The sequence below is a fragment of the Camellia sinensis genome, chromosome 3 (genome assembly GCF_055761805.1).
Source record: "Camellia sinensis isolate YWXY chromosome 3, ASM5576180v1, whole genome shotgun sequence".
Taxonomy (NCBI): domain Eukaryota; kingdom Viridiplantae; phylum Streptophyta; class Magnoliopsida; order Ericales; family Theaceae; genus Camellia; species Camellia sinensis.
This window is the reverse complement of record NC_138963.1, coordinates 143,489,698-143,502,718: the sequence shown is the minus strand read 5'-3', so window position 1 is coordinate 143,502,718 and position 13,021 is coordinate 143,489,698.

The window sequence follows — 13,021 nt, the reverse complement described above, 5'->3', positions numbered from 1 at the left end:
CTATCCCTTGGATTTATGAAAGTTTCTCCCTTCTTTCTACCTCTCTCACATTTCTTCCTCTTCCCTCAATAACTCCAACTACCAATCATTTACTCTTTCACCTTTCCCTTACAATCCCCAACCCTTCCCCACCCTAATTTGCCCTTGCTTGATACCCATATCCTTTGTCTTATCACTCGCAACCTCTAATTCACTCTCTCTATCTCTCTCACCTACGTACCCACCGTCGCTACACTTTAAGCTCTCTCTTGTCCAATTAACCAATATGTGACTCTTTCCTCCCCTTATCTTTAGTGGTGACTCTAGAATTTTTTATGATTAGCGTCAATGACTCTTACCAATATCTATTATTTATTCCAAATAATATGACAAAAAAAATTAATATTTTCAAATAATAAACAAATAAATGAAAATTGTAGCACATTTATACTAATGTTTTTACAAAAAAAAAATGTATTTTTTTTAAAATTTAGTGTGATCAATTGAATTCACGCTAATGGATATAGGAGCCATCTATACTTGCTTCCATACCTTCAAATGGTAAGAAGTTTTGATCATGATGACGTGGAAAAGGAATTGGGGGCGTCATGGTACTGGCAAGAGAGGGCTTGAGAGTGTTGTGGTAAGGGTGTGTGCAAATTCAGGGCATAAATAGAGATGTAAATTTGGCCCAGCCTGCCCCATGTTGGGCCTCGCGGGCTCCCGCCAAAATTCTAGCCAGGTCGGGCAAGTCCACGGGCTAGAAAATTAGGCCTAGGCTCAAAAGGCATTCGGGCCTTGGGTGGGCCGATGGGCCGAGCCAAACGGGTTGGGCCCATGAGCCAAGCCAGGCCTCAAATGATGGCCCAGGTCCAAGCCCAGGGTTTTGGACTAGGCTCAGGCCTAAACAGGTCGGGCCCACCCCGGACCGCCCAAGGACCACAGGTCATTTTTACACTCCTAGACATAAATTTCACCCCTTTTAAATTATTTTTCTTTTTTCCACTTTTAATATAATTTTTTTATTAAAAAAAATCTTTCTCTCTTATAATATGTTCCAAACAAATAAATAAATAAATAAGAGAGAGAGAGAAAAGAGAGAGAGGGGACAGGATTTGTATTTGTATATGGCTAGAGAAAAAAAGAAGATGGTGACAAAAAATGTGACCTAAGACGTGGCACTATCAGGGCGGTTAATAGGTGAAAGCTATAAATTGTTTTAAAATAATCCAACGGCCGGCATGCCCTGAAAGTGAAACACATGCCCTGAAAGTGAAACACGGCACGCCTCGACTCCCTTCCCCTATTTGGACGGCCTATATTAGTGGCTACTCCATTAGTGACCGTTAAAATTTATTTATTTTTATTTTTATCCAACACTTGACTAATACAAAACTGTAACTATTGCTCTGACCCTCTGACCTAAACTATAGGAATTTTTTTTTAATATTTTCAACTGCAAAATGTAATTTTTTTTTCTTTGTTGGGTTTATTTTTATTGGCATTTATGTATGGGTGGCCAAAAAAAAATTGAATTTCAAGTACATATTTAAAAGACTAGTTAACATCAACAAAAAGGTATTTCTTGTCCCACAAAACTCATTGAATTTCATTTTCAAACCTAATAAAATGACTTTGGGACAGTGAAAGAAGCCAAAAGATTATTTGAGAGTTTTTTTGTTAAACAAAAAAAGGTCAAACATAGTGAGAAGAAAAATGTTTTCATTTTTAAGGATTAATTATAGTTAGAAGAATGGTTCAATTCTTGTTGCCTTCTTTTAGAAATTTTTAGAAAGAGATATGTTAGGGAGGGAGAACTAATCACAACCCAACCAATGGCTTGTGAATAAGTTGTGATTGGTTTGCTAAGAAAATATTATTCACATGCGAACAAAGAGAGACTCTAGTCATGAGAAAAAAATTTGTATCTAACATTTTTATTGATATTTTTACAAAATATGATTAAAGCAGTATGTAACTCTCACACAACACTCATTAACATTCTATAAAAGTGCTAAGAATAGTAGTGTTAGTGTTAATAACATTACTGACATTATAAATAATTAAAAAAAAATTATGCATTTGCATCGGAAAATCATGTGAGCATCTCCAATGCACTAGGCATATAATACTTGTTAGTTAAAATGCCTAGTGTGATTCACTTTTTTCAATTCCAATGCACTAGGCATATGATTAGGCATTTTGCCTCAACTCATATTCACTAGCTACATGTAGCTAGCCTTCAACGCTAGGCAAAATGTATTCATTCATTAGGATCATTTCCCTCCATCTTTGTTGTTGACGTGGCATTCTATAAAATTAATAGTATTTGGATAAATAGCTAAAATAAAGAGCATGGTTGGAGTAAAAACATAAAACAGTTGATAGGCAAAATAAAATATATACTTTATAGTAATATTCAGATAGGTAAAATGCCTACTACCGTTGGAGATGCTTTACTTTATTTCATTTGAGTTGCTCATGAGAATAAATATTGAATGACTACCATATTATTTTGCTCAATACCATGCATTTAAATTTGGCTAAAATATAAGCTTGGATTCAATCCCTACGTGTGGCATTTGTTTTTTAATCATCTAAACACAAAATATATTATATTACGGATGTATTAATTATTAATTTTTTTTCTCATAACATGAACTTAACAATACTTAAGGCCTAGGGTCTTAAAATTACAGTTGTTAGAGAGTTGTCAATCTCATATTAGAGAGCGTATTGCTTTTGTCATTAGTATGGTAAGCATTGGTACCAATATATTTCAGCATATGAAGAGTTCAAGATTGAGGTGTCTATGGAACCCGGGATTTAGGGTTAGCATGACAAATTTTGGATAGGAAAACCTATCGTGACAAGAAAGCAAAGATATTGTGATTATCACAGGAGAAATATATTCAACAGATGCTTGAGAGGTTTAATATGAAGAATGCCAAGTCAAGTAGGACACCACTTGCTAAGTCTAGAAGTTCTGCAGGAGCACTAGCTAAAAGCTCATACGGAGAAAAACTTACTTTTAAATTGGTGTGTACTACCAACCAACCAATATGGCCCGATACAAATAGGGATTTTCATTTCCCACCTTGTTTAACCGGGGTTATAGAAACCTTGTTCAACCATGTGAACTCCACAAGTAGGTCCATTTCAAGAAAATAAATTAGTTCTTTTATCTGTTCATTTCAATTCAATTTTGTCTTATTTTTTTTTCCTTTTCAGGTACCAAATTTGTCCAGTGATTAAAAAGAAAAAAGTAAAATACAATTTTTATTTTGTCCAAATACATGCATTTGAAGTTGATTATTATTATTATTATTATTATTTGAATTTCTTCCATTGTTGTCTATAATATTTGTGTAAACCTAACACACATGGCCATCAAACTGGTGCAGATGGACAGTGATGAAAGCACAATGATTAAACATTCATAAATCGAGTCAAATCAACTTATAATTGGCTCATTTTCAAAAAGACAGACATTAATCAATTAAAGTTATACTCAAAACATTCAAGAATGATTGTCAACTCTTGTATTTAATAAACTTTGATAAATTCATATATTCACTAGTACTTTTTTTTTGTCTATTGTACACACATGAGATTCTCATTGAAAGAGTAACTTTCTATGTGACCACAGTACAAATTATATAGCAAAATTATGTTTATGGAATTTTAAATATCAGCCCATATACCGTTAGGATGAAAAAAAAATAATATATATATATATATATTTACATGTTGGCTAGTTGCGATATGTATCTGTTCATAACTTATTCACGACCCAATTCACTCCTAATACGGCCAAATTGACTGTCGTAAGGCTCTTTTCGTTAATGACGATTTAAAAAATAATAATAAAATAAAAAATTCATGTCTGTATCACCTGATTCTCGAAACTCCCAATACTGCAATTCACTCCTAATATGGCCAAATTGAGTGTCATAAAGCTCTTTTTGTGCAGCTGAGGATATGTCTACATCGCCTAACTCTCGATACGCCTAATATCACTAGATGCACTGCAACTAATATTGATTTGTCTCGGCTATTTAAAACTCCCTTTTTATTTTTTTAACACAACACAACATTTTAATTAATTTTCAAAAAAGATTGTATGATGTTTCAGAATGTATTAACTTTTCATACATAAATTTACGCTGGTAAATTGAGTTGGTAGGGTTAGGGTTGAGCAACTCTTTATTTCATGATGAACAAAGGGTTTTATAATTAGCAAAATTCAAGACCAATGTGCGGTAGGGCTTTCCTAAGTCATAATACACTTCTTGTTAAGAGTATCAAAAAAGAAAGAAACAAAGATAAATTGGTTGCTCAGGTTTGAAGCTAGAATTAACTATGCTAAATCGATCACGGGTATTGATTAATCCGATGATGGAATTAATGACTCAATAGGAGGGCACTGTTTGTCAAAACACCAACAAATCAGTGCAACAACCTGTAGTACATACAAATAGAATATTTGGAGATGACATTGGAAGCTTGAAATTGGTTTGTTTTTCTCTTTGTCTGTATCCAAGATTGATGATACGATGAAATGATTTAAGTGTTAAACTAATGAGTTCAATATAACAAAGTGATAAACAACTAGTTGCTTGAATATTAAAAGGTAAAGAGTGCTAATCTATCCGGTTCTTTTCGCTAACTCTTGACTAGTCTTATTGATTGCAACTTAGTGGGTTTCCTTGGACTCATATATAAAAATTTAATTATGAGAATACATATATTTTGCAACTTGATTAGGGAAACAAAATGATTAATTATTATTTACAACTTTTTCTCTTTTGTCATTGTTACGTGTAAAATAAACTGATATATATTATTGATTGTTATTGATTGATTATTTGATTGATATGTTACAAGATTGATTTATTCTGTATATTACAACTCCTATATATAGAGGAGAAGATGGTAGTGGAGTGTGTGATAGTGGAGGTGGTAGGTGTGGAGAAAAATAGTGGAGGTAGTAGGTGAGTGGTATAGTGGAGGTGGTAGGTGTGGCGAAAGATAGTGGAGATAGTAGGTGAGTGGTAAATTCTAACAGCCCCCCGCAAACTCAAGGAGGATAGAAACTAACCAACTTGAGTTTGGAGAGAGGAGCAAAACAAGAAAATACATAAAAAGAAAAAAAAAGATAGGAGACACTGTATGGTCGTGTCAGACCGTTGGTGAAGACACTGTATGGGGTGTCATAACGTTGTAGAGGACACTGTATGGTGGTGTCAGACCGATGTAGAAGACAGTTTATGGGGTCATGTCGGACCGTTGTAGAAGACAGTTTATGGGGTCATGTCGGACCGTTGTAGAAGACAGTTTATGGGGTCATGTCGGACCGTTTGTAGAAGACAGTTTATGGGGTCATGTCGGACCGTTGTAGAAACTAACCGGAATCTATGTCGGGACAGTTTACAGAGTCTTGTCGGACCCATAAAGGATCGCATTCTCAAAAGGTGCGCTCAATTTTTTAAAAAGGCGTGCCATCAAAAGGCGTGCCCAATCCATAAAAAGGCGTGCCATCAAAAGGCGTGCCCAATTCATCAAAAGGTGTGCCGGACATGATGGCGAGGCACGTGGGCGCCTTGGCTTGCGTGCCCGTTTGTCGGCTGGTGGTAAGAGGCGCGCGATGCGCGTGGCTGCCTCGGCTATAAGACAGAGGCTGAGGCTGAGGCAAAAAACCTGCGAGAGATATTCTGAGAGAGATTGCTGAGAGAGAGAGTCTGTAACACTCTGTTGCCCAGAAAATGGCTTCGTCGTCTTCCCGCGGGCTGCTCACCCTCTTTCCCGACCTCAACGAGTCAACGAGAGAGAGAACTGGTGCGGTGGCACTGGAAACTCAACCAAGTGCCCCGGAGTTTGCCCCGTTGAACTTTCCGATGCGGTCTGTGGAGCAAAGAATGGCAGTGCAGTCGGATGTGGAGGCCAATCAGTATACTTTGAAGGTATGTGTGGAAAGCATGACGGCGGTCACAAACCTGTCGAACCGGCTGCAGAGTAGGACTAATGAGGTGCAACAGTTAAATTCCCAACTGGCTCTGCTCCAACGCATGTATAAGGATGCGCGAGCAGAGATAAGTGTGCTGAAGGCGGAAAATAAGGAACTGAAGCGGAAGGCCACCGTGATGTTCCGATTTGGAGGACCGCCAGATGCTGCAGTGGAGGAGCAGACTGGAGGCAAAAAGAAGAGGCCGGCGGCAGAGTAGAGAAGAAAAATTCCGCCTGTGAATGTAGTTGTTTTGTGTGTGTGTGTTTTTTTTTTTTTTTTTTTTTTTTTTTTTTTTTTTTTTTTGTAAGTGTGATCGGGGTTGATCCCTGAGAGGAATAAAAGAAGGTAAGGTTTGGTGTGCAAAGCTTTATCACACGGATTTGTGAAAAACAGCAATGGTGTGTGGAAATGTTTTTTTTTTTTTTTTTTTAATAAGAATAAGAATAATAATAATATAGGAAGATAGAAAGCATAGACTGCAAAAGTGTACAGAGGGAGAACGTTGGGTAAGAGAGTAAAAAAAAAATATACATAGATATATATATATATATTAAAATAAGAGAAAGTGGAGTGGGATAATATAATATAATAAAAAGTAATAAAAAGAAAGATATATATATATAAAATAAAGAATGTGGGGGAGAGTGGGAAGCATAATAATGTGGTGTGTTGGGTATGGGAATCTGTCTTGGCTATGTGTTCAATGTATCAGTATCCATCGGGTAAAATACCACTCTCAACAGAAACATTTGGTTCCCATGTGTTAAAGCACTAACAACTGGATCCAAGTAGATTGGTGCAAGTGTGGTGTTAGTGACCACAAGGACTCTCTTGCCATGAACATGCTGTGGAAGAAGATGAGGCTGATCAAGTAGTCCAGATCCGATGTAGATCGGGTAGCTCCGGTCGCCCAAATCGACATCGACGATGGTAGGAACGGCGGAAGTGGCAGTACTAGGCGACTGGGCCACAACCTGAGCTGCTGAAGTCGCCGACACCTCAACAAGGGTTCCCCTGCTAGCCAGCTCAAGTCCTTTCTGGGATCTCTTTCTGGTACTCCCCAGGAGGTCATGGATGCCCTCTTTGAAGCTCTCTTTTCCGGTGCCGGAAAGGGGTTTTCGAAGGAGGTAGCCAAGAAAAAGAACTATCTTGTAGCTGCCACTCAGGAGGAGGGATCGCAGCTGGTTCTGCTTAATGCAATTGAGGCCTTCTGTGTTGGGAAAGCCAGCCCTGAGGCGGTGAAAGAGGTGGCATTGGTTCTCAAAGTGCTCTATGACAATGATTTGCTGGAAGAAGAGTTTGTAGTGGAGTGGTATAAGAAAGGATTAGGTGGAAGCAATAAAGGCTCACAGATCTGGAAGAATATCAAGCCCTTTGTGGAATGGCTCCAGAGTGCCGAGTCTGAATCTGAAGAGGAGTGATAAGTCAGGATGCACTTCTGCAACCTTGCCCACCCAGGTGGGTTTCCAAGCTTTTCTCGCAATTTGTTGGTGATGTGTTTGGCTGTTTGGTATTTCTAGTGGACGTGAAATATTATGTGCGTGTGTGTGTGTGTGATCGCGATGAATAATGGCTGTTGGTGTTGGCTTATGTTGTCTAGGTTGAGGTCCGGCGGGCGGCTAAGGTGAGATTGCCGCCCGCCGGGGAAGCGAAAATACCAAGTTCTAAACCCGCTTTGATACCATGTAAAATAAACTGATATATATTATTGATTGTTATTGATTGATTATTTGATTGATATGTTACAAGATTGATTTATTCTGTATATTACAACTCCTATATATAGAGGAGAAGATGGTAGTGGAGTGTGTGATAGTGGAGGTGGTAGGTGTGGAGAAAAATAGTGGAGGTAGTAGGTGAGTGGTATAGTGGAGGTGGTAGGTGTGGCGAAAGATAGTGGAGATAGTAGGTGAGTGGTAAATTCTAACATTACGTATCACCACCACCCCCATCACGGTCTAAGTACTTTTTTTGTTTTTCTTTTAGAAGTCGAAGAATCCAGACTTGAATTAATTAATTATAACTTATGGCTCAGTAAGTTATTTCATGCCGACATCACAAGTTGAAATTAGACATATATATATATATATATATATAAAGATAAATTCATCATCTGAAGTAGGTTTATTGATGAAATTTAGAGGTATATTAATTAGGCAGCACATTGCACATTCGGTTTGAAATCCCAATTAGATCCGCAGGACAAATTTTATGTACTCTTGTGCCAACTTAAGTCCACTATTTGTCTCCCCCATAGCACACTTCCATGGATGATGAAGATTAAGTTACATAGAAGTTCTAGATCATGAAGATTTACATTTTCATGTAATATTACAAAGCTCATGACGTTGCAAACCACAAAGTGTTTTTAAAAAATGCTTCTTAAAAACAGTATCATAGAAGCTCAATTTCCATACAATACATACATACGAAGCCGGATTTTTTTGTCTCAAGTCACATCTCTACTAACATAATGGATGTCCCTGGTTTGATCATATACTAGAAACGAAACTTGAGATAGAAAGACAGAGGAGATCCGGACAGAGAATGCCCTACCTATACACATACAATCATATATCCATACAATTCTTTTGAATAATGTTATATGCACTAATTGATACACCAATTAATATACTAACGAATGATGTGGTATAATTTTAAAGGTTTTGGCTCTTTATAATTTGTATAATAAGTGGGGTTATAATTTTAAAATAACAATGTTATAACTTATGTTGGTATATTAATTAGTATATCAATTGATATATATAGCACACCGATTTATCCTTACCAAATTTTGATTTGTAGTGACAAATGGTCAACTCACGTTTCCAACCAATCAACCAAGTTCTCAAGTAGTCATTAATGTGTCTGAAGTGCTAAAGAAAACAAGTATTACTGCAGAATCCGTAACGGGTTTCTATAATATTTATGTTTATATAAACCCTATTCAACTTCTGGTCAAGCATAAAGAAAAACCCACTTGGCTTACATATATATTGATAGATATATATGTGATATTAAACTTTGCTAGCGTATGATAATGACGTTCCATAGTGTCTGTGATGTTGTTCTCTCAATTGATCACTCTGATCAGTTCACATTAGCAGACTATTCATATCACACTTAAAAAAAACATATGAACCGAGCTAGGGAAACCTGATAACATTGTAGTTGGCAAGTAACATCGTAGTTCATCAGCAACAAATTCTTCACTAAATGTCTTCCACATGGAAGCAAGGATAATTTCAAGTAATCCGATGTGTTTACAAAAAAAACTAACTTAATTTGATGCTTTTATTGCAACATCACGGGCATTTAATTAATTTTAACACACAAAGACACGCTAATTAAGAAAATTTAGAAAGAGCACACTACTGATGTCACTGTTTGGACCCATTACTTAAATAGTTCAGGAAATATAGGGTTAGATTAATGCCTAATAAAACTAAACTAAGTGGGCTATAATCTCCATGTAATTGTCTCATTTTAAGAGAATAAACTCATAGTTTATGTGATTAAATTAATGTTAACCCCTTGTGGTCCTGACCTGAGGAGCATCAGTGGGGGAGTTTTCTATAGAAAAAAGACAATACTCTATTATCATGTAATTGAAGCCCTTCAAGTTAGAGATCAAATGAATGGTTGTTGACGTATTTGTTCTCTTGATTATTTGTTTAGTGATTTAATTGTATGGTTTTCAATTGGAGGTTCAGTGGTAGAGTGGCTGCAATAATTTGGAACATCTATTATCCCCTCATTTCACAAGTAGAGATGATAATCGCTAATGATTGGTTGATGTAGCTAGACATAAACAAAGGACTCTAAAATTGCAGGTGTGATATGAAATTTTATGGGATCTAAACTATTTTGCAATGAAAGGGTTCAACAACCCGTTTGAATTGAGAGATTTGTTGGCCAATAATGCTACAGTTATCATCTTTTTATATTATATTCAATTTATCATCTAATTTGGTATATTCACAACGGTTGGATATTGGTGGGAGTTGCATGAGACCATTAAGCCAAGTATTCTGAATTTGTCGTATCAAATGACAAACTAAATGTTGTATAAAAAGATGATAAGTATAACAATATTGTTTGGAACAAAAGAAAAGAAAAGAAAAAAGTCACTCCTGTCAATCACCAAATTTGATAGCTTATTGGGAGAGAAATTGAGATTGTTTTCTTTTAAAACTCACCTTTTGAATCTCTCCAAAATTTAAAAAAATAAAAAATAAAAAAATAAAAAAACATAAAATTGGAGAGAAATGAATGGAATTAGTAATTACTAGTTTCACTCTTATGTTTTTATTGATAAGTTGTTTCTATGTTTGCCTATGTTATATTATAAAAGCAATCTTTTCTTTTTTTACCATCTTGTTTATCATTCCCAAACAAGAATAGATAATAATCCACTATTTTCTCTTTATTTTTCTCATAAATTATCCAAACAAAAAAGAGATATACCACTAGCATTTCTTTACTTTTTCTTTTCTCTCCCACGTAATTATATCTTTTCTAATTTTCTCTTCCAAGTTTGTCAAAAGGACTAATGTTATCCAACAAAGAAGTGAATAGCAATCATTGGAACATCAAGCATTTTTAACATTTTCTAGTTGTTTCTTCAATATTTTGTTAATTGTAATGGGTGACGATTAAATCACATACCATTAGTGTAGTCTAGGTTAGAAACACCATCTTTGTGATGATGTTAAGGCAATGAAATAAAAATCAATCCAAATGGGATCGGTGTTGACAGATATTTGAAGTCTAGAATTATTTATTTTGTTGAATGTAAAAAATTATAAGAGATACTTTTTATTTAAATGCATTTTGTTCAAAATCATTATGGAATTTCTTAAACTAAGTGATTTTAATCTTTTGCTTTGTTGTTTCATTTTTCTTCAAGTTGTGTATATCATTTTTGTTGTCTCAGTAGGGATAAACTTAATTCTTCAACTAATACATAAAAGGATACTGTTATACTACAATCCTCTGATTTTAAAATTTGTAGGCAACCCAAGAAATTCTTTCTTCCATGCATTTTTTAGTTAAATAAAGTTTTTTTTTTTTTTTTCCTAAAAACTTTCAGAGGGTACAAAATTGATTTCTATATTTTGGTTTAGTTCCTTTTGTGAAGGTGATATTTACCTCAACTATGGTTAAATGGTTACACAACCACTGGTAGTTGATGACTAGCAGTATAATATTTCTAGCAGAGTTAATTGAAAACTTTTAAACTATGTTCCTTAGGTTGCGTTTGGTAAAATTTTGTAAATATGATTTGAAAGTATGAGTTATATTTTGAGTTTGTGAGTTGTGGAATTATGATTTGACTGTAGAAAATTTGTTTGGTTATGGTTTTTGAATAGATTGTTGAATTGAGTTTTGAATTGAGTATGAAATTGAGTTTTGAAAGTTTGATTTGACATGTGAAGTAAGAAAATTTGCTTAGTTATAAGTTTTAGAAAGAATTTTCAAAACTTAATTCAAATTGTTATAACTCTAACAAAACACACTACTTTCACACTATTGAAAATTCTGATCAACACTCATAGCCAAACTCTTTTTAAAATTCAATTAAAAAAATTATTATTAACAGAAAATAACATTAATTAATTTTTTAATTGAAAATACTACAAAGGAAATAATTTTTTTTAAAACAAATATTCAAAAAATTTAAATCATAAATATTTAAATAATTTAAATAATCTAAAAAATTTAATAAGAAAAAAATTAAAATAAATATTCAAATAATTTAAATCGTAAAAATTTAAATAATTTAAATCGTAAAAATTTAAATAATATAAAATGTTAATATTTTAAATTTAAGAACAACTCTGCACTCAAATCGTAACCAAACACATAAAACAAAACTCAATTAAGAAATTATTTTTAAAACCCATAACCAAATACATAACTCGAAACTCCATACTATTTTCACAACTCTGCACTCAAATCGTAATCATATACATAACAAAAAAATTAAAATATTTAAAAATATTTTTATAAAATAGAGTTTGAATTTATTTTTATAAAATATTTTAAATTTAAAAAATTAAAATCGTAATATTTTGAAATTAAAATATTTAAAAATATTCAAAAAATTAAAAAAATCGTAACATGTTTAAATATTAAAATATTTAAAATCTTAACAAAATTAAAATATTTTAAAAATATTTAAAAAATTAAAATATTGATTTGAATTGGGTTTTGAAAATAGTTTTGAATTGTGTGTTTGGTTATGAGTTTTGAAAAGTAATGATTATGTTTTGAATTGAGTTTTGAGAAATGAGTGTAGAATTATGATTTAAAAACTCAAAACAATGGATTGAACTATAATTTGAGAGGCTTATCAAACGGAGCCGTAAAATTTCCGTTCTACATACATAAAACAAATCACAGAAAGTATAAAAAAATGAATATGTTACAAGATGGAGAGCACATTTGGAGAAAATACTGAGGATACCAGCGAACAGGAACATTTTTTATGGGTACACTTTCTATGTTTTGTTTATAATTTAATTTTATGAATGTAAACCAAGTGTTCCATTAATTTCATTTCCTAACAATATCCTCCAGTCTAATAGATAAAATTAGGCCGTCTGTTGCCGAGTAGTTAGTATCCAATAAAGAGTCTTAATTTATAGTTTATAGTTAATGATTTACTGAACTTTTTCATGGATTGTTGTTGCCTATAACTAAAATTCATGAATTGAATATATAATAAACAGCAATGCTCTATCTCTATGTCTCGGTTTGGGAATTTTTTTTTTATAGAATAATATCCAATTAAGAGTCTTAACTATGGTTTACAGTTAATGATTTATTAAATTTAGTTGTCAGATAAGATTCGACTTCTCTTCAATGGATTACATAAACTGAGTTCACAGTTTTCGTTTTGAATTATCATGGAGCTTGAAATTGGCATTTCAATGTTCACATTTTATGGTTTTGTTCCTAAGGGCATTAAAAAAAAAAAAAAAAAAAAAAAAAAAAAAAAATGCAGAAAATTTATTTAGAAAACTGTTTTCG